General features: G+C 35.5%; 1 protein-coding gene across 2 annotated transcripts in view; it reads right to left on the minus strand.

Moving 5' to 3' along the window:
- The window catches only part of BckdhB (Branched chain keto acid dehydrogenase E1 subunit beta), a 30736-nt gene extending 11523 nt beyond the window's left edge, over positions 1–19213 (minus strand). The window contains exon 1 of one of the 2 annotated variants that reach the window (XM_089100889.1): positions 19079–19213. The gene's annotated coding sequence lies outside the window, so the exon portion shown is untranslated. Of the gene's footprint in view, positions 1–5347; positions 5460–19078 lie in introns of those variants that run through there. The other variant, XM_089100890.1, reaches the window with a different exon arrangement.
- Between the last annotated feature and the right edge of the window lie 1190 nt (positions 19214–20403).

The raw sequence follows: 20403 nt of genomic DNA on the forward strand, positions 1-20403 counted from the left end.
AAACAAAAGTTTCTGGAGGCTTGCGTAATTATAGGGTTTTTTTCTGTTGAATTTTGGTGTTCAATAAATCTTTCAACAAATTTTTGGTGAGTCCTACCAGTGTAGAACTTCCCCCAAGAACACGGAATTATATAAACCCCACTTGCTAAGTTTCCCTGAGGTAAATTCTTACCAGAACTAAAGAAACTACCCATTGGCCTCAACGATTGGAAATATGTATCAATGCTAAATTTTCGCAAAATCTGTGAAAGTTTTTCACCCAAACCAGGTACATATGCTAATAAAATGAAACTTTTTGATACATGTAAATCTAAATACTGAGAAACCCCAATAAACCTACTATCATGTTTAACACGTCTATTTCAATTATTTTGTCAATGAACTTAATTGGGTGAATATTACGAAACAAAATATCCCTCAAATACAACAATTCCGAGTCCAGAAATTCCTGGGAACAAATTCTAAAGGCTATATCCAGTAGTGAAATTAAAACCCCCGTTTCACCGACCTAGGGTGGCAAGAATAAAAATTCAAAGACCTATTATTTTGCGTTGGCTTTCTATACATTAAGAAAAATAGATTGACATCCCTTTCAGTTAGTAAAATATTCAGGAAATGTAATTTATTATTTTCCTCAAACTCAACTGTAAGTTTAATAGTACTATCAAAACCATTCAAAGGCTTACAAAAAAAGTCTATGGAGTCCAATCCATTTTTTCCAAACGCAAACCACATCATGCATGAACCTACCCCAGAAACATGGGGAGATTCTAAAACTGTAAATAGCGGAGGTTTCAATAGCATCTATGAAAAAATTTGCTAATAAAAGAGATGGAGAAGCCCCCGTAGGTAACCCAAAAATTTTTCTATAAAACTCCTTTCTAAAACCAAAATAAAAAGAAAATTCATTTACTAGGATAATTAGTTTCTTAAGGACTTCACTATCCAAACTGGCTAAAGTAACATCTTGTATTAAATCAAAATGTTTTTCATGCATACTTCCCAATAACATATACTGTACGCAAACAATGGACAAATTTTATAACCTGAAGACCTTTCCCCAAGGGCTGTGCAGGTCATGCTATCTCCAAAGACATAGTTATTGGGCCTTTCAACTATGCTGAACAAAATAACTATCTCAAAGTTTTGATCAGACGATTTTGGGAAAAAGTGGCGTTGGGGGGGGCCTAGTTGCCCTCTCATTTTTTTGATCACTTATAAACGGCACTAGAGCTTTTTATTTCTGTTAGAATAAGCCCCCTCCCAAAGTTCTAGGCCCACTGGGTCGATACGATTACTCCAGAAAAAAACAAATTAAAATGCATCTGTGATCTTTCTTCTGGCAAAAAATACAAAATTCCACATTTTTGCAGATAGGAACTTAAGAACGCTACAGCAAGGTTCTCTGGTACGCTGAATCCGATGGTGAGATTTTCATTAAGATTCTATGACTTTTAGGGGGTGTTTCATCCCTTGTTTTGAAAATCAAGCAAATTTGCACAGGCTCATAACCTTTGACAGGTAACAATAAACTTAATGAAACTTACATATTTGAAATCAGCATAAAAATCTGATCCTTTTGTTATTATCTATTGGTATAAAAATTCTGTTTACTAGAGTTTTGGTTACTATTGAGCTGGGTTGCTCCTTATTAACAGTTTGTTACCACAAACTGATTGATTAAATAAAAAAAAGTAACTGAAAATAAGGAGCAACATTAAAACTTGAAAGTTTTTTAGAACTTTTGAAACAACTTATTATTCTAGTTAATTGACCCTTGTGTTTCATGAATTATTCTTAAATATATGGAACAAAAAGTCAAACTTAGCATAAATAGTGAAGTATTGAGGAGGGTGTAACCCCTCTCATATATGTAATAATTTCTGTTTGTTTTAAGTTTTAATGTTGCTGCTTACTTATTACTATTACTTATTTATTAAATTTCTGATCGTTTTCTAATAATGCTGGGAAATCCAGCTCTGCCTAAAATAAAAATTCCTTGATAGAGAGATCATCTAGAGCACACAACCCCCTACCCACCAGAAAATCCTCTCCCCCAAAAATACCTGTATACTTCCGAAAAGCCAACACTATATGCATGCAATGGGCAAAGTCCATAGCTTGCAGGCCTTCCCCCAGGGATTACAGGGGTTCAAGTCATCCTCAAAGACATAGTTATTATATTTTTTATCAGATGTTGAGCAAAATGACTATCTCAAAATTTGGATCGGGGAACTTTGGGCGGAAAAGGGGCATGGGAGGGGGGCTAGCTGTCCTCCAATATTTTTGGTCGCTCAAATAGGGCAAAAGAATTTTTGATTTCTGATCAAATGAACCCTCTCCTGATCTTCTAGGATCACTGGTTTAAAACCTTTACCCTTGGAAGAATAAAGAAAAAAACTCATAAACACACATCAGTGATCTTTCTTCTGGCAAAAATACAAAACCCCACATTTTTGTATATAGGAAATTGAAACCTCTGCAGTAGGGTTCCATGATATGCTGAATCTGAAAGTGTGATTTTCATTAAGATCACTTGATGTTTTGGGGGTGTTTCTCCCCTTTTCCAAAAGTTGGGTAACTTCTTCCAGGCTCATAGCTTTTGATGGGTAACATTAAACTTGATGAATTTTATATATTTTGAATAAGCATCAAAATTTGATTCTTTTGATGTATCTATTATTATTAAAACTCTTGTTTTAGAGTCTTGGTTACTATTGAGCTGCGTCACTCCTTAATTCCAGGAGGAAAGTTCCTCCCACATAAAATATCTATGCCAGGGAAATTCCCCCAGAAAATTTCTTGCAGATGATTCCAGCTGAAAAAACTTTCTTACTATACTTTTAATTAAAAAAGAATTTATAAAAACCAAAAACTCTTGTTAATAGTTTATATGGGCCATAGCAGAACATCAGTTTTCTGCTTACCATGGGGTAACTCTGACAGTGTTGATTTTACCCTGTACATAGAAGAGTCATTGAGGACAATATTTTTCAAAATTGTATTACAAAGGCAGCACCATACTTTAAATAATAGAAAAAAAGAAGCAATTTCAATTAGTATCAGAGGGAGTCAAGAAAGCAAACTTTTGACCACTTGCAGACCCTAGTTTACTTCCTGTATAGGCTGATAACATTCCAAATTTGGAGTGATGATATAGTGAAGGGGCCAGCTCCAGAAAGTTTTAATGGTCTGGCAAAGATGTAGTCTTCTTTGACTTTTTCCATATCCTCTTTTTTTGGTCATTCATATGAATAGTTGGCTAGGTTAGGACAGTGAAGAAATTTTATGTGTACACAATTTTTGTCAGGAAAATAATGCACCCTTCTGATATACCAGGCTTGATGATCATGTTTGGTATCATATGCTACAGCAAAGTACTCATTTAGCTGTATGTTTAGCTTCTTTTCTTTCTCTTCTTTATGCTCACTGCCAACAGTATAACAGATGTCAATATGGTCAGTTGACGAACTAATATACTACACATATACCAGACATCAGCACCAGAGTCTTCACTCTGTGAGTGAAAACATCAGCACCAGAGTCTTCACTGGAAAGACCATCTTACCTTTTCTTTTTCAGTTTTGGTTTGAGCATGCTCTTTTTTATTTTCCTTTTTTGTAAATAAGCTTTTCTTTCTTATCTTTCTCTCCTTGTTCAAGCACTCTCACAGCCTCTACAGATGTGATTACTTCAGGTTTCCAAGCAACGCTTTACCTACTGGTTGTTGTGGATGCTGAGGCATCAAGAGAGGGGTAAAATGCTGAGTCCAAGAGAAGTTCTTCAAATATTTTCTCATGTGTGTGATTCTTTTTTGGACTAAACAACACTGAAATGGTAATCTGTTCAGTTGCAGTATTTAATCTGGTTATCACTCTTGTCACATTCTGATGTTGTATACTCTGCCTACCAGTTTCATGGATGCTGGGGCATCAAGAGAAGGGCAACATGCTGAGTCCAAGAGAAGTTCTTCAAAATGTTTTTTCATGTGTATGATTCTTTTTTGGGCTAAACAAAACTGAAATGGTAAACTGTTCAGTTGCAGTATTTGCTCTGGTTGTCACTCTTGTTGAATTCTGATGTTGTACACTCTGCCTATCAGTTTCATGAATGCTGGGGCATCAAGAGAAGGGCAACATGCTGAGTCCAAGAGAAGTTCTTCAAAATGTTTTTTCATGTGTATGATTCTTTTTTGGACTAAAGAACACTGAAATGGTAACTTGTTCAGTTGCAGTATTTGCTCTGGTTGTCAGTCTTGTTGCATTCTGATGATGTACACTCTGCCTACCAGTTTCATGAATGCTGGGGGATTAATAGAAGGGCAACACGCTGAGTCCAAGAGAAGTTATTCAAAATATTTTCTCATGTGTGTGATTCTCTTTTGGACTAAACAACACTGAAATGGTAATCTGTTCAGTTGCAGTATTTGCTCTGGTGGCCTAAAGTCCTAAAGCTTTGAAATAAGAAAACTCAAAACATTGGTGAATTATGGTCAAAATAGTTAAAAGACAGGAAAATTGCATAGATTTTGAATCATTTTGAGGGGGCTTGCACCAAAGGCCTCTGGGACCAAAACTCCCAACCTTGTTCACATTCCTGATTTACCTTGTTTAACTGTAGACCTAGTTTATATTTAGTGTAATATTTGTGAGTTGTTTACTTTTAAATTTTTTGAAAAAAATTTAATACAGTAACAATAGTAAAGCTTACAGTTTATAGCAGACCTATCATTGAGATTGAGAATTGTTAACATGATTAATAGTTGACAAATACATTTTACCAAAATCTAGGCTAGAACATCAAAAGACTAGCCACTTGTATACATGGTGTAAATCCCCCCCCCCCTGTCAGAATTTACCATGTAGGCCCATGGGGCACGTCCAACATGTCACAGTTACCTCAAATGGGGGCTCTTCTGGAGTAAATCTGACACCCTTTGTATTTTCTGACTGACTTGAGAATAAAATACTAATAAATTTCACTAAATACTTCAATTATCCTATCAACTCGTCAGCTGTTTAGAATCATCCTATCCTCTCTTTATTTTCTGTATTATCACTTAATTATCACTACACGGAAAGTCAACTAAACCAATTAAAAACCAATGAAAAAAAACAGCCAAAAAATTAAAAGACAAATAAAATTCAATACAACAAAATGATAAGAATTTAAATCAAATACCTAACAACCATAAAGTGAGTCATTTGCTAATATCCACGATTTGCACAAAATCCAAAAACCTGAACTGCCATTGGTGGATACTAACAAACAAATGAAGAAATAGAGAAAAAATTCATTCACTCAAACAAACAAACCAGCAAATAAATAAATAGGATATCTAGGTCACCTGATGTCTGATCTCAACAATTGCATTTCTTCTAGATACCCTTTGAGACCCAAGGGGTTGTTGACATGTTTGATTATGTGATTGGGAAGTTGTTCAAGGTTTATACCAGGGACTACTAAAGTATCCCATCCCCATTCTAGAACCTGTAAAGACTAAAAAAAAAAAAAAAAAAGATATTTAGACAGCTTTATACCAATCGTTACTCAAATATTTTTTCACTCATATTTTTCTTAATTGTTTAATTTTTATTTGTCTATGTTTTGTCTGTTAATATTTCTTAATGTTTTGGTGTCCCTGATCCTAATTTCATTGATGTGCTTGTGATCGCTGTTGTTTACTTTTTTTGTGACACGAACTTATATTCGGTGATTTATCGCTTGTGAAAAGTTTTAAAAATGAAGCAATTATTCTATTCTATTGGCATCTCTTCTGAGAAAACCGAAATATGACTCATTTATTCTTAAATCTCCTGAATCCCTGTTCAAAGCTAGACCTAAATGTTGGTATTTATAAACTTCAACAGCTTCTCTGTAGTGCTAGACAATACATTCGACATGGAAAATTAGGCTAGCTTGGTTAAATAAAATAGTATGGTCTGGGTAATAAAATATGTGTTCTGCAAGGGCAGAATCAAAATTGTCTATTTTTCTACTTTTAAGGGTGTTGTTAATTGAGGTAGAGTGCAAAGTTTATCTATCCACAAGTCGCTGATCAGTTCTTCTGATGTACCAAAGACCACAAGAGCAAGGAATTCTGTAGACACTGGAGTTCTCACCTATCAGGATAGGGCCTTTACCATGATTAATTAAAAAAAAAAACTTTTTCCACAAAAAAAGTTTTTCAAGAAAAAGTAAAGAACTCAGTTAAACCAAAAAATGAAGAAAAAATAGAATCAAATAATCTACCAAGCATACAACTACCACAAATCAGTATCAATAAATAAATGAAACCCAAAACAAACAGAAATTAAAGTAAATAACAGGGTCAAACTCAAAACGAGCAGAAATTAATGAGTAGCGTTCTAAACCCCTTTGCTTTCTAAAAGCCAGATTATACTTTGTACTTTACTGAAAAAAATTCAAATGAATTTACTGAAAAAATGTGCGTCAGTTTAACATTTATATGCGATATTTATTCCTTAAAATCTTAATTAATTTTGATTTCTTAAAGTTATAAAAATGAAAACATATAAAACAGTTTTTTCAGTAAAGTACAAATTATATTATGGCTTTTAGAAAGCATTGGGGATTTGCGTTTGGCTCTGTTATTTATTTTAGTTTATTGGGATTTATTTCTTTATTGATACTGATTTGTGGAAGTTGTATGCTTGGTAGATTATTTGATTTTTTTTTTTTCATTTTTGGTTTAATGGAGTTCTATACTTTTTTTGAAAAACTTATTTTGTGGAATTTTTTTTTTAAATTAATTTCTGTTTGTTTTATATTGACATAGTCTTTTTCAGGGAAAACGACTGAGCCTCTTCTAAAGTTAAACAACCACCCCTTCAATAGAAACTTCAAATACCCCCTGGACATAACTTGTAACAGTTGCCATTAATCTCTGGGGTTTGTTTCAATCCCAAAAGCCTTGTTATATGATATTTAGACTATTTCGAATTAAATGGCTATCTCAAAATTTCTATTAGATGCATTTTGGAACAATACAACGTGCGTGTGTATGTGTGTGGGGGGGGGGGTAGCTGCCCTCCGACCACTTTGACTCTTAAAAAGAGCACTAGAGCGTCTGATTAGCAATCCAATGCCCCTCCTGAAGTTTATATGACCATGCTTTCTATAAAAACCTTATATGCCCCAGATCTTTCAGACATAATTTTCAGACCTTTCAAAGACGTTGAACAAAATGGCTATCTCAAAATTTTCGATAGGAAGTGTTTGGGGAAATGATGGGCATGGAGGCGGGCATTTGCCCTCTGATCACTTCCGACTAATAAAAAAGGCACTAGTCCTCTCATTTTCCAATCGAATGAGTCCTTTTTGAAGCTTCTATGATAAAACTTTCTATAAAAATCTTATATGCCACAAGGGCATAACTTACTACCCTTGTCCAAAGGGCTTTGGGAGGAGGATTTTCATCCTCAAAAACAGAATTTCCAGACTTTTCAACTATGTCAAACAAAATGACCATATCAAACTGTTGATCTGAACTGTTTGAGGAAATGATGGGCGTGGGGGGGGGATTCTCCCTCAGATCACTGTCAACTGTTAAAAAGGGCAATAGCCCTCTCAATCTCCAATCAATGAGCCCTTTTTGAATTTGTTACAACAACTCTTTCTATAAAACCTTATATGCCCCCAGGGCATAACTTATAACCTTAGCCCCAGCAGCGGATCCAGGGGGAGCGGGGGGGGGGCGATAGCCCTCCCCCTCTTGCTTGGGCAAAAAGTTCTATCATTAGATTTTCTGTGACTTGATTGCGATATCAACGCTTGGATCAATGCATCTTTGAAAAGGATCGGACGACACTTGGTCTGTCTGCCTTAAGTCTTTAGGGAATTGTCTAAAGTGTTTGGCGTCACCCGAACTTACAAGGCATTTTGAAGCTTGTCATCTCGTAAATCGTTGAAGCTTCAAAAAGTGTGCGCGTCAAAAACTGTTTCTTATTCAATAACTAAGCAAAAATCTTAAAATGACTCCAATAATACATACGTCTTAGGGTTATTCTTGATTCTAGAAGGGTTGGAAAAGCATACATTTTCTGAATAATATCAACCAGTTATGATGTCGAAGTGAAAGTAGATAACTCTCGACAACTGTTTTGGGTTTGAAAGTTAAAGCTAGGCAAGTGGACGCCGTAACTGAAGATAGAAATAATGAGAGTTACAGTGTTAGTAGTGATTCCAGCGCTTTGAACAATAGTGAGATTGTGCATGATTCGTTTGCACCAATTGAAGAGTGTAGCCCCAGGCCTAACACTAATATCAAAAAAATAACAACTTTTTGCGAAAATGATTTTGGAACATAAATTGATAGACTTGAAAAACTGGATGATTACGTAATATCAATTGCTCCAGAACCCTTAGATTCTACTATTTAATTACTGTTTTCCCTATCCAGTTTACAAGAAGAAGGGAAGAAACAAAAAGAGATTTTTCATTTATATTTGCATGAAAGAACTGCATTGGCAAGTACTTTCGACTAAGCAGAAAAGTCTCTTCTGAAAATATTAGGTTTTTTTCAGTGTTTGAGGGGTTGGAGGCTCCAATCAATTGCAAAAGTTGGTAAAGAAGCCCCTCGTGACTTTTACTAAGCTAACTGGAAAAGACGGTGACTTGGTGTCTCATGAAAATCATCAGTATCACCGCGATTCAGTTGACGCAGGCAAACATTTCCTTCTGAAATATGACAACTCTGAAACCAACATTTTAAACCTTGTAAACGAACAACGTAGCCAACAAGTGCAGGAAAACAGAGCGAGATTGAAGCCAATTGTAGAATCAATTGTTTTCTTGGGTTGACAGAACATGGCTCTTCATGGCCATAGAGATGATGGAGAATTATTGGCAGAAAAGGACCCATTGACAAACGAAGGGAACTTTTGAAAACTTTTAAGGTGCAATGTAAATAGTGGCGACATAACTTTAAAACAACATTTGGAAGCTCAGGTGCAACTGCTACATGTATCAGCAAAAAACACAGAATGAATTAATTCAATGTTGTGTCAAAGAGATTCTTAAAGAAATTCTTGTACAAGTTCATTCTGCTAAGTTCTACAATGTGATTGCTGATGAAACAACGGATGTGTCACACAAGTCACAACTGGGTATTGCCCTTTGCTACAATTACAATTGCACAAGACGTGAAGATTTCGTGGGTTTTTTAGACCTACACGAAACATGTTACTCGGACAGCATTGGAAACTTCGAACCGACCATTAAAGAGGAAACGCTTGGAAATGTTGTGTTGGATTTTCTTCTATCTCTTGGGCTAGACTTGGAAAATTGTGTGGGCATAGGCACTGATGGATGTGCTATGATGGTTTCAGAACATTGTGCAGCTGTAAAAGAAGTTCAAAAGGTAGCAAAGAATGCCCTGCGTTGCCCATGTTTCAACCATGCTCTAAATCTTTCCATGTCAAAAACTTCTTCTATCCAGAGTGTTAAAAGAAATAGTTGCTTTTTTTGGTGCTTCTGCAAAGCGCAATTATGTTTTAACCAGAGTAATGAAAGCACAGCTAACTGGCATGTGTGAAACGCGCTGGATCAAAAGGCACAATTCCTTAATGTAGTTTGTGGTAGAGTTACCTAAAATAGTGGAAGCTCTTGAGATCATCAGTGGCTGGGCAGAATGCATAACTGCAACAAAAGCAAAATTATTGACTGCTGTCACATCCTCCGACCTGATAGTAACCATTTACACTCTTAGTAACATATCTGGACTAATGTTACTGCTCAGTCAGCTATTTCAGAAGAAGAGCTTAGACCTCACGTCTGCAGTAAGCCATGTTAAGGACCTTCTTACTCAGCTGGAAGTCAAGCATTGGGAGAGTGAAAGCAAGTTAAAAAACACATTTGACAAGGTAACTAAAGCAGAAACCGAGCTAGTTTTAGAGATAAAAGTCCCAATGCTAGAGAAAAAGTAAACGAATCGGATTCATGTACCATTCAACTCAAACGAGGACTATTATAGACCGTCAATTTTTATTTCACCATTGGACACACTTATTTTGGACTTAGAAAGCCGTTTTCCCGTTGAAATGCTGGACACTTTTAAGCTCAGTATTTTCTTGCCAATAAATTGTATGGAAATGAACAAACAACAATTCACTAATACGATTCATGACTTGTCACAGCGATACTGGTCAGTAATGGGTTTCCCCTCCCAATCAGTTTGTGAACCTGCCCTGGCCGGAGAAGCCACAAAACGGAAAACTCGGTGGCTTCGTCTGAAAGAAAGCAATGCAGGCACAGGTAGAATACCTGAAACACTAGGAGAACCTTTACAGAAACAAAACTGCAATGCTGATATTTTCCCGAATGTTTCAGCGCTCTCGCTGATTCTCATGACCCTACATGTCAGTGTGGCATCTGTTGAACGAACTTTTTCTACCTTGAGATGATTGAAAACGTGGCTAAGAAATAAAATGACGGAGGAAAGACTCACCGGACTTGCCCTTCTTCATGTTCACCATGATATTGACATAAGTGTAGAAAGTGTTATTGATAGATTTGCTAATAGTGGAAATAGGAAGCGATAATTTGTTATTCAATTTTGATAGTGTTTCTGTAAATTTAGTTATGTAGATAGCTTTATAGAACCGATAGCTAAATGACGAATACAAGCTGAGGCATGCAAATTTAAATATTAGTAATGTACTTTAGATATATTTTATACCTGTAATATTTTGAAAGGAGTCGCCCCCCCCCCCTTCCTAAAATCCCGGATCCGCTACTGCTTAGCCCTGAGCGTTGTGGGGGGTTGTCATACTGAAAGACATGATTCCCAGACCCTTCAACTACATTCAACAAAACGGCTATATCAAAATGTTGATTACAAGTGTTTGGGGAAATGATGGGTGGGGGGGGGGCATTCGCCCTTCAATCGCTTGACTATTAAAAAGGCCACTAGCCCTCTCAATTCCCAATTGAATGAGCCCTTTTTGAAGTTTCTACAACTGCCCTTTCTATAAAAACCTTATATGTCCCCAGGGCATAACTTACAACCCTTACCCTGAGGGCTGTCATCCTCAGAGACCTAATTTCCAGAACTTTCAACTACGTTGAACAAAATGACTATCTAAAAACTTTGATTGGATGTGTTTGGGGAAATGGTGGGCGTGAGAGGGGGGTTAGTTGCCCTCCAATCCCTTTTGACTATCAATAAGGGCACTAACCCTTCCAATTTCCAATTGAATAAGTCCTTTTTGAAGTTTCTACAATAATGATATCTATAAAAACCTTATATGCTCCCAGGGCTTAACTTACAGCCCTTACCCTGAGGGGTGTGGGGGGTTTGTCATCCTCAAAGACATAATTTTCAGAACTTTCAACTACATTGAGCAAAATGATTATCGCAAAATATTGATTGGTTGTGTTTGGGGAAATGGTGGGCGTGACAAGGGGGTTAATTGCTCTCCAACCACCTTTGACTATCAATAATGGCACTAGCCCTTTCAATTTCCAATCCAATGAGCCCTTTTTGAAGTTTCTATAACAACACTTTATATAAAAACCTTATATGCTCCCAGGGCATAACTTAAAACCCTTACTCTGAAGGGTTTATCATCATCAAAGACCTCATTTCCAGGACTTTCAAATATGTTGAACAAAATGGATATCTCAAAATTTTGATTACACGTGTTTGAGGAAATAGTGGGCGTGAGAGGGGGGTTAGTTGCCCTCCAATCACTTTCAACTATTAAAAAGGGCACTAGCCCTTTCAATGTCCAACTGAATGAGCCCTTTTGAAGTTTTTATGACAATGCTTTCTACAAAAAAAAAACTTAAAATGCCCCCAGGGCATAACTTACAACCCCTGCCCTGAGCACTTTTTTGGGAAATGGTTGGCATGAGAGGGGGGTTAGTTGTGCTCCAATCACTTGACTATTAAAAAGGGCATTAGCCCTTTGAATTTTCAATTAAATGAGCCCTTCTTGAAGTTTCTATGACAATGCTTTCTATAAAACATTATATGCCCCAGGACATAACTTACAACCCTTGCCCTGAGGACTGTGGGGAGAGTGTCCTCCTCAAAGACATAATTTCTAGATTTCAACTATGTTATACAAAATGGCTATCTCAAAATTTTGATTGGATGAGTTTGGGGAAATGGTGGGCATGGAAGGGGTGTTAGTTGCCTTCCAATCACTTTTGGCTATTAAAAAGGGCACAAGCCCTTCCAATTTCCAATCGATTGAGTCCTTTTTGAAGTTTCCACAATAACTCTTTTGATATGAAGTGCCCTGGCCTAAAAGAAACAAACCAAAAAAAAATAAAAATAATAATAATAATAAAATAACACATTGTGCCAACATTGTTCTTTACTTAAGCAGCAGTATTGCATTGCCTATGATAAATTTGGGAACTGATAGTTTGTCTGTGTCTATAGTAAGTGTAAATGTTAGTTTTTCTTAGATTTTCGGAAAAGTGGTCTGAAACCCCTTTAACATACAGGAGACCAAGGTAAACTGAATTCTCCCTTTGATTTGCGTTTTACTGTGTCACTATCTGCTAATTTTTCAATACATTTTGCAATTACAGAATTTATTAAACTAATTGGAAAATCATTCTCAAATAAAATGTATCAAATGAGGTTGAGCTCTAAACCCAGGAAACATGGTAAACAAACCTGCAATGCTCTTTCAACTAGAGAAATGACCACTCCTTTTTTCACAGCAGGAGAATGATCAGAGGAATAATTTAAGTAACTGTCATGTACTGATCAAAATAGTAAAAAAGTCTAACAAATATACCTCTTGAGGTGTCATACCCCCACAGCCCTTGGGGTAAAGATTCTAAATTATTCAATCTGTCAACTGTTTACACCTATGATTCATCAACAGGAAAGGCAGCAATTGAACAAAGGAGTCATAGATTGGATCTTGGCCTTCCTGACGGAGAGCCTACAGGTTGTAGTTGTTTATACCTCTGGTAGCTCACTAGCTTATTCCAACCCTCTATCTGTATAGAGTGGAGTACCCCAGGGCACTTGGCTTAGCCCAACTCTGTTCAACATTTATATTAGCCATGCTGCTGTTTGCAGAAGAAATAGATTAACCTTTTATGCTGACAATTCTAAACTAGCAGGGACAGCCAAAACTGCTGAAGCAAGAATGTCTCTGCAGGAAGACCTGGGAAATTTAGCACACTAACCAGAAAGTGGCTGCTAGAATAAAATGTTGCAAAATGTAAGGCGTTCCACCTTTGGCTAACAACTGTAAGCAATGGTACTCATTACATAATCCCAACATGATAGCTGCTCTAGGCTGACACCAAACAGCTGAGGAGAACATCCTTGGAGTCATGGTAGACCATAAGCTGAAGCTCCATTAGCATACCCTTTCTACTCTTGTAAATGCAGGGAGATGTCTTGGCACCATCAATATTATATTTGTCAGCTGCAACCAAATGTAATTAAAAGTTATACTCCTTGATGCTATGCAAAGCACTTGAGTTTGGTATAACACTAACCTCTCTACAATTCTATGGAAATACATAACTCCTTGAAAGTGTCTAGCAGCATACACCACATTACCATATAACCTGAGAACCTTACTTTACTGTAAGAGGATTGCAACATTAAAAATTCTAACCTTTACCTACCAAGAATGAGGTGATGTCATCACAGCATTCAAACATCTGCAAACCAATCCTGTTTCAAGCCTCCTCCTTATCAACTCTAACCAAAAAATTCAGGATAACTCTCAGAAAACCTTAAAAGCCACTAATCTCAGACAATGCCACCACTTCTACCCTAACCATGTTGCTCTGCTTTGGAACTCCCTAAGCAATTGAACTGTTCAATCTCAAACCCTGAAGTGCTTCAAGAAAGGTGTGGACAGGGACTGTGAGCAGAACTGGTGTCTATGATGAAATATCATCATATTTCATCATATGATGATTTAATCTATGACCTCAGATTCCTCAACTAAACTTTGAAGTTAACACTGGGATCACCTGTATAATGGAATATACAGTGAATTTGAGACTCTTTTTTTCAAATTAATTGAACAACAAACCTGCAACATCAACTGCATCAAGGGGCAGGAAGATTCATAGTTTTAGCTACATATCTGACCATTAGGGGGTAAGAGTAAAGTGAGTGATGTGCTTTGGAAAAATTCTAGACAAGCTACTTTTTGCTATCTTGGAAAGGTATTAGGCTAGAAAAAATGAAACTTTTAGGGATGGATCTACAGACTAAAGTATGTCCTGGGAAGGTGATCAGAAGTACATACCTTCACTACTTCTCCTTCTAGAGGGCACTGACTTTTGATGACCTTTAAAAATCTGTGTTTTACAAAAGTGAGACCTTTGAAAATAGATCATCTGCTTCAATGGAAGTACAAAAAAGTATTTTAAGCTTCAAAACTTTGATCAATCCCAATTTATGAGGTTTCAAATATCAACTACATTTACTAAATTTAGAAAAAAAACATTGATATGGCTTAAAATTCCAATTTATATATAGACCTGTCAAGTAGGCAAATTCTCAATACATAGAAATCAACAGAGGGTCAACATAGTAGCTTGGAAAGACCAAGTTATCCCTACATCCTAGCATATTTTTAATACAATTATTCTGTTTAACAATACTTATCTTAGATTAAATCTATTCAAGAGTGACTGAGACTATGATTAGGAAATGCTGTTCTAACTTTAAGATCCTGTGTCAAAGATTAGGATCCACTGTTACTTATCAGTATACTTGAAATATGGAGCGATGTAGGCTACATGGTTACAACATTCAAGCTAATCACATGCTTGTCAAAAAGATTTTGACAGATCTAATGGTGAATAATTCACTTTCTAAGTAGTATGATAGAGGTTTTACAATAATTTAGCTGTTAAAGAGTGGAATAGCTCACTAACTACTGCTGCATATGATTTTTACACAAGGTTTGGTTCTGTCAACATTATGTGGGAGATATTTCTCCTATTCAAAAAAGTGAAATGCTTCTAATCAACACTTATGTTTCAGGCCCATAACTGTTTCAACTAGTTTATGAAAGATTTATGAACTACTGTTTATTAAAGCTTCAAGAAAAATGTTACATGCCTCCACATCAATTTGGCTTTCAATATGGCATGGATGTGCAGATGACCTTGCAGTTGTTGCTGATGCTCTGCTTGATGCTTCTTGTTAAGGTAGTTCATTTGCCTTGGGAAACCATGATGTTCACCATGTCTTTGATTCCCTGATCTAACCCCTTATGCTTTTAAGCACTGTTAAAAGAGGAGTAAATACAGCTATTATTAGATCTCATGTATTCTAAGCTACGAGTCTGTGTTAAAATCCCTCTTAAGCAAGATGAAATGGCAAGGCCCCTGGATAGAACTGTACCAGTTAAAAGAGGAGCCAGGCAAGGTGCAATGTCTCACCTTGTTATTTCAATAGCTATGTCCTCAAACTTCAAGACCAGTGTGAGATGGCTTTTGTTCTCTCTGGCCTCAATTATCTCCTTAGTCTTATGCTGATGACATTTTCAACATCAGCCAAACTTTGGACAAAATTTCTGAAACTTTTCAAAAACTGCAAGCAGGATACTTAAAATCTGGCATTGAATTTAAAGCTGAAAAGTCCAAAATTGTGCCTTTTAACTAGAAAGGTCCACTTTCTCATGAAATTGTACTTGGGAATTCAAAGATCTGCCCATCTGACCAAATTATTTATCTTGGTATTCCCATTGGAAATTCTATTTCTTACACTTGTCATCTCCTAACAGAAGTCATCAAACCCCACACGTCAGCTTCCTATGCCTCCATAGTCTCTGCTAAACTTCATTTCATTCACTCTTATCTTGCAATGCTGCAAACACTGTTGCTCTGCTACACACCCTCTAAATTGCACCCTTCTGGAAGATTCTTATGAAGGTTGATAAATTGGAAATTCACTCCACTTTTTTCTGTTTTCCAAAATACCTACTAAGATATCCAACTTGGACATGCAATTCAAAGCTCATAAACAGTCTTCCAATAGTAGATCCTACTATAGCTGTTGCTAAACTTATGGGGAAACACAAACACAAGATTTCAAGACATGCTTAGAGCCAGATTCTTCAACTATAGTTGCCTGTCATAGTTGTATAGTTATAATATAGTTATATATTATAATATATATAATTATAATATATATATATTATATATATATATATATATATATATATATATATATATATATATATATATATATATATATATATAATATATATATATTATAATATAGTTATATATTATAATATAGTTGTATATTATATATAGTTGTATAGTTATAATTTGCTTGTGTTTCTTTTTCTCTTTGTAGTGTTCCATCATTTTCTTTTTGTACTATGATGGGTTTTCAATAAATAAATAACATAAATTTCTAGCAGGTCATATAATTTAGCTAAGAAAATGAAAATGCAATTTGATGCCTTTTTTATGCTCATTCATAATTTAATAATCCCTTCTGGGGCTAATTGCAGCATGAGCACTTAAAGGGGCCCCAAAGGTATTTCATTTTTGCAACCACACAAAGAAGTTATCAACAATAGTTAAGTTATTGAAAAGTGGTTAAAAACATATTACAAGTTTATAAATAAGTTTTTCAAGAGTAATAGACTATATTCCAAAAATACTTATTTATAACAATTCAAACCTTATTTATTAGGTAACTCAAACATAAACTGCTTTCCTACCAGTTCAAGTTTTTCAAATACCATCAACAAAAATAGTGCTGAATTTTTCTGTCAACAATTCAGGGTATATTCCAGTGCAGGGTATATATTTGCCCATTAGGGGGTGGGGGGGGGGGGTAAAGTTCATGGTAAATTTGCAGTGGGCCATATAATGTAGCTAGGATTAAAGTGAAAATATCATTTGATACTTTTTTAAGCTCTTTCATTATTCAAGTAAAATACATTTGGGTCCCTTTAAGGGCTCAAGATGCAATTAGCCCCAGAAGCAATTATTGAATTATGAAAGAGCATAATAAAACACATCAAATGACATCTTTAATTTTATCTTAGCTAAATTATATCAACCACAAGAAATTTACCATGAATAATAGGCTACTTGAAAGTATTTATGACATTTTTAATGCAGTCTCCAGAATTTTCAATTGTTTCTTTCTGGAGGGCCCAACTATCAAAATAGGGTAAAATTCTACTTTAACAACTTTTGGCTATCTTCAAAAGGGGGTAGGTTAGGAAAATGAAACTTTCAGGGATGCTTCTACAGGCTAAAATATGTCCTGGGAAGGTATTTTGAAGTAACTACCTCCACTAATTCAGTAATTTTTTGCAATTCATATGATTGACTTACAAATAAAGTAAACATACCACTTGATGCCTTCTTTTTATGCTCTTTCCAAATATAATAGTCATTTTTGTTGAAAATGAATTGTACCCCAACCCCTATATATATCTATTCAAAGCTATATTTGCAGATTAGGGAGGGCAGGGGTAAATTTTATTTCTGATGTAAATGAGAGGTAAGTTTTAAACTTTACCCCCCCCCCCTCAATGTGCAAATATATACCCTGAATTGGAATATATAGGGGTGGGGTTAAAATTCATTACCAACAAAATGATTATTATATTAAAACATAAAATTGTGAAGAAAGTGAGGACAATTAACAGCCACTTTTTTTTCACTGGCTGTTAATTGTCCTTGTTTTCTTCATGATTTTATGTTTTATCATGATTAGCCAGTGTGGTCTCAGAAATTATTTACTATCATATTTGAAAAGAGCATAAAAAAAGGCATCAAGTAGTATGTTTACTTTATTCATAAGGTAATAACCTAATATAAAAAAAAAAAATTACTACTCCTTCTCTCTCTACAGGACCCTGACCTTTGATGACCTTTAAAAAATTGTGTTATAAAAGTGAAAACTTCCTAAATTAAAAAAAAACCATTAATATGGCTCAAAATTTACTCAAATAACAGGGATTGCATTTTCAGAACTAAAGCCTGAGAAAAAGAAACTGATAGGCTAACTGAAAATTAAGGTAAATGTTTGGTAAATATCTACCAAATCATATTATTTACTTATGCATAAAGTGAATATACCACTTGATGCCTTTTTTATGCTGATTACAAATATAATAATCATTTATATCAGAAACAAATTTCAGCCCCCCCCCTATATATACCAAATCAGGGTATATATTTCTACATTAGGGGGGGGGGCAAATTTTGTTTCTGATGTAAATGGGATGTAAGTTTAAACTTTACCCCTACCCCCCTTAATGTATAAATATATACCCTGAATTGGCATAGGCCTATATAAGGGGGGGGGGAGGGATTCATTTCCAATAGAAATGAGTATTATATTCGTAATCAGCATAAAAAAAGGCATCAAGTGGTATATTCAGTTTGGTCAATATCTACCAAATCATATTATTGAGTTATTAATAAATTGAATACACCTTTTTTTGCCTTTTTTTATGCTGATTACGAATATAATAAGCATTTCTATTGGAAATGAATTTAAGCCCCCCCCCCCCTTATATAGGCTGTACCTAACCCAGCCCTAAATTGGCATATATAGAGGGGGGGTGAAATTTATTTCCGATAGAAATGCTTATTATATTTGTAATCAGCATAAAAAAAGGCATCAAATGGTGTATTCACTTTAATCCTAACTCAATAATATGATTTGGTAGATATTGACCTTCAGTTTATGCATAATTCAATATTAAGATTTGGTAGATATTTACCAAATGTCATTTTGTAAAAATTTCAATAGGTATAGACCTGTCATGTAGGCAAATTTCAGGACCCTCTAGAGGGAGAAGGAGTGGAGGTAGGTACTTTAATATACCTTCCCAGGGCATAGTTTAGCCTGTAGACCCATCCCTGAAAGTTTCATTTTTCTAACCTAACCCCTTTCTGAAAGTAGCTAAAATAGAATTTTACCTAAAATAGTATCAATAGGCTAAGAATATTTTTATCATAATTCAACAAGTTGCAACATTTAGGCTAGCCTACATCTAATGCAAAAATAAGCCTCTTTGCTGTTTCCCAAAGCTGGTATAGGCTATTGTTCTGTAATTGGATTAAATTAACTTACTTAAAAGTTTTTCACAGAGGATTTCAATTTTTTTCTATGGACTGTAGTCTATAGTAGTGAGGTCAGCCCCCTGGAAAAGAAAATAGAAGAGAATAGAGGGCAGCTTTTCCAGTTTTGGCATTCCACGGACAAAACGTTTTGAATACAGATGTCCAACTGAAATAATTTTATGGTACCAATCAATTTGGTGCTTATGCTCGTCTAGCCTGAGTTACTCAGGCTTCAAGTACGCATGAGTGCCATTCCACATAGCTTAAAGACACTTGGATATCCGACCCTTTTTTAACATCTAGTGAACAAATAAGCCTCTTTGCTGTTTCTCAAGGCTGATATACGGTATTACCCTCCAACAAAAATTAATAGGTCTCGAATTTGATGATGCCAATTACATAACCTCTTTTCCTAGAGTCTCAGAGCATTTCTCTGTAACTGGATTAAATTAACCTACCTAAAAAAGAATCACATGTGAAATCCTCTGTGATGTGAAATCATGGAGGATTTCAAATTTTTCTATTGACGGTAGTAGTGAGGCCAGTCCCCCTGGAAAAGGAAACAGAAGAGAATACAGGACAGCCTTCCTAGTTTTGGCGTTCCACAGACAAAACATATTTAATACTGATGTCAAACTGAAACAATTTTATGGTACCAATCAATTTGGTGCCTATGCTCGTCTAGCCTCAATTTCTCAGGCTTCTAGTACGCATAAACGCCATTCAACATAGCTTAAAGACACTCGGATATCCGACACTTTTTTAACATTTTAAGATAGGACACATATACATCTTTATCCTGTACCTTTTGCCTGTGTTCCAGTCCATTCTTTCATTGAACTTCCCTTTAATTCCAATTGTGTCTTGTGGTGCTGCAGTAGATTCGATCTCAGCTTGGTAATGCGTGGCTCCATAGTCCGAACCCATTTGTAGCAATTCGACGCTAGGACCTTAGTAGTCAGGAATTGTTGTTAATCTGACATAATAAAACACAATAAATTCCAAATGGATGTGATATCTTTACTTATCGTTTAAAAGACGCGTAACTCGTAGTCTTTTAAAATCTGAAGATTAGATTGGACTAACTGTAAATTCATTAATGTGACTGCCATTCTGAAAGCTCACTAATATTTTAAATATTCTTTCGATTGGTGTATCAGTTACAGTTTTCAAAAATAATTCTAGCTTAGTTTTACAATTACTTATGGTTCTTCTTGAAAACGTCAACCAGACCGAGAATTTGTTGGCTAAACTGTTCAATGAATAGAGGGTCATTTGTGCTTTGCTATTAAAACTTGGTATCTGGGGATAAAGAGAAATTGCGCACCTACTGCA

Source organism: Artemia sp. Qi Xiang Cuo, chromosome 15 (assembly GCF_049724085.1).
Source record: "Artemia sp. Qi Xiang Cuo chromosome 15, ASM4972408v1, whole genome shotgun sequence".
Lineage (NCBI taxonomy): Eukaryota > Metazoa > Arthropoda > Branchiopoda > Anostraca > Artemiidae > Artemia > Artemia sp. Qi Xiang Cuo.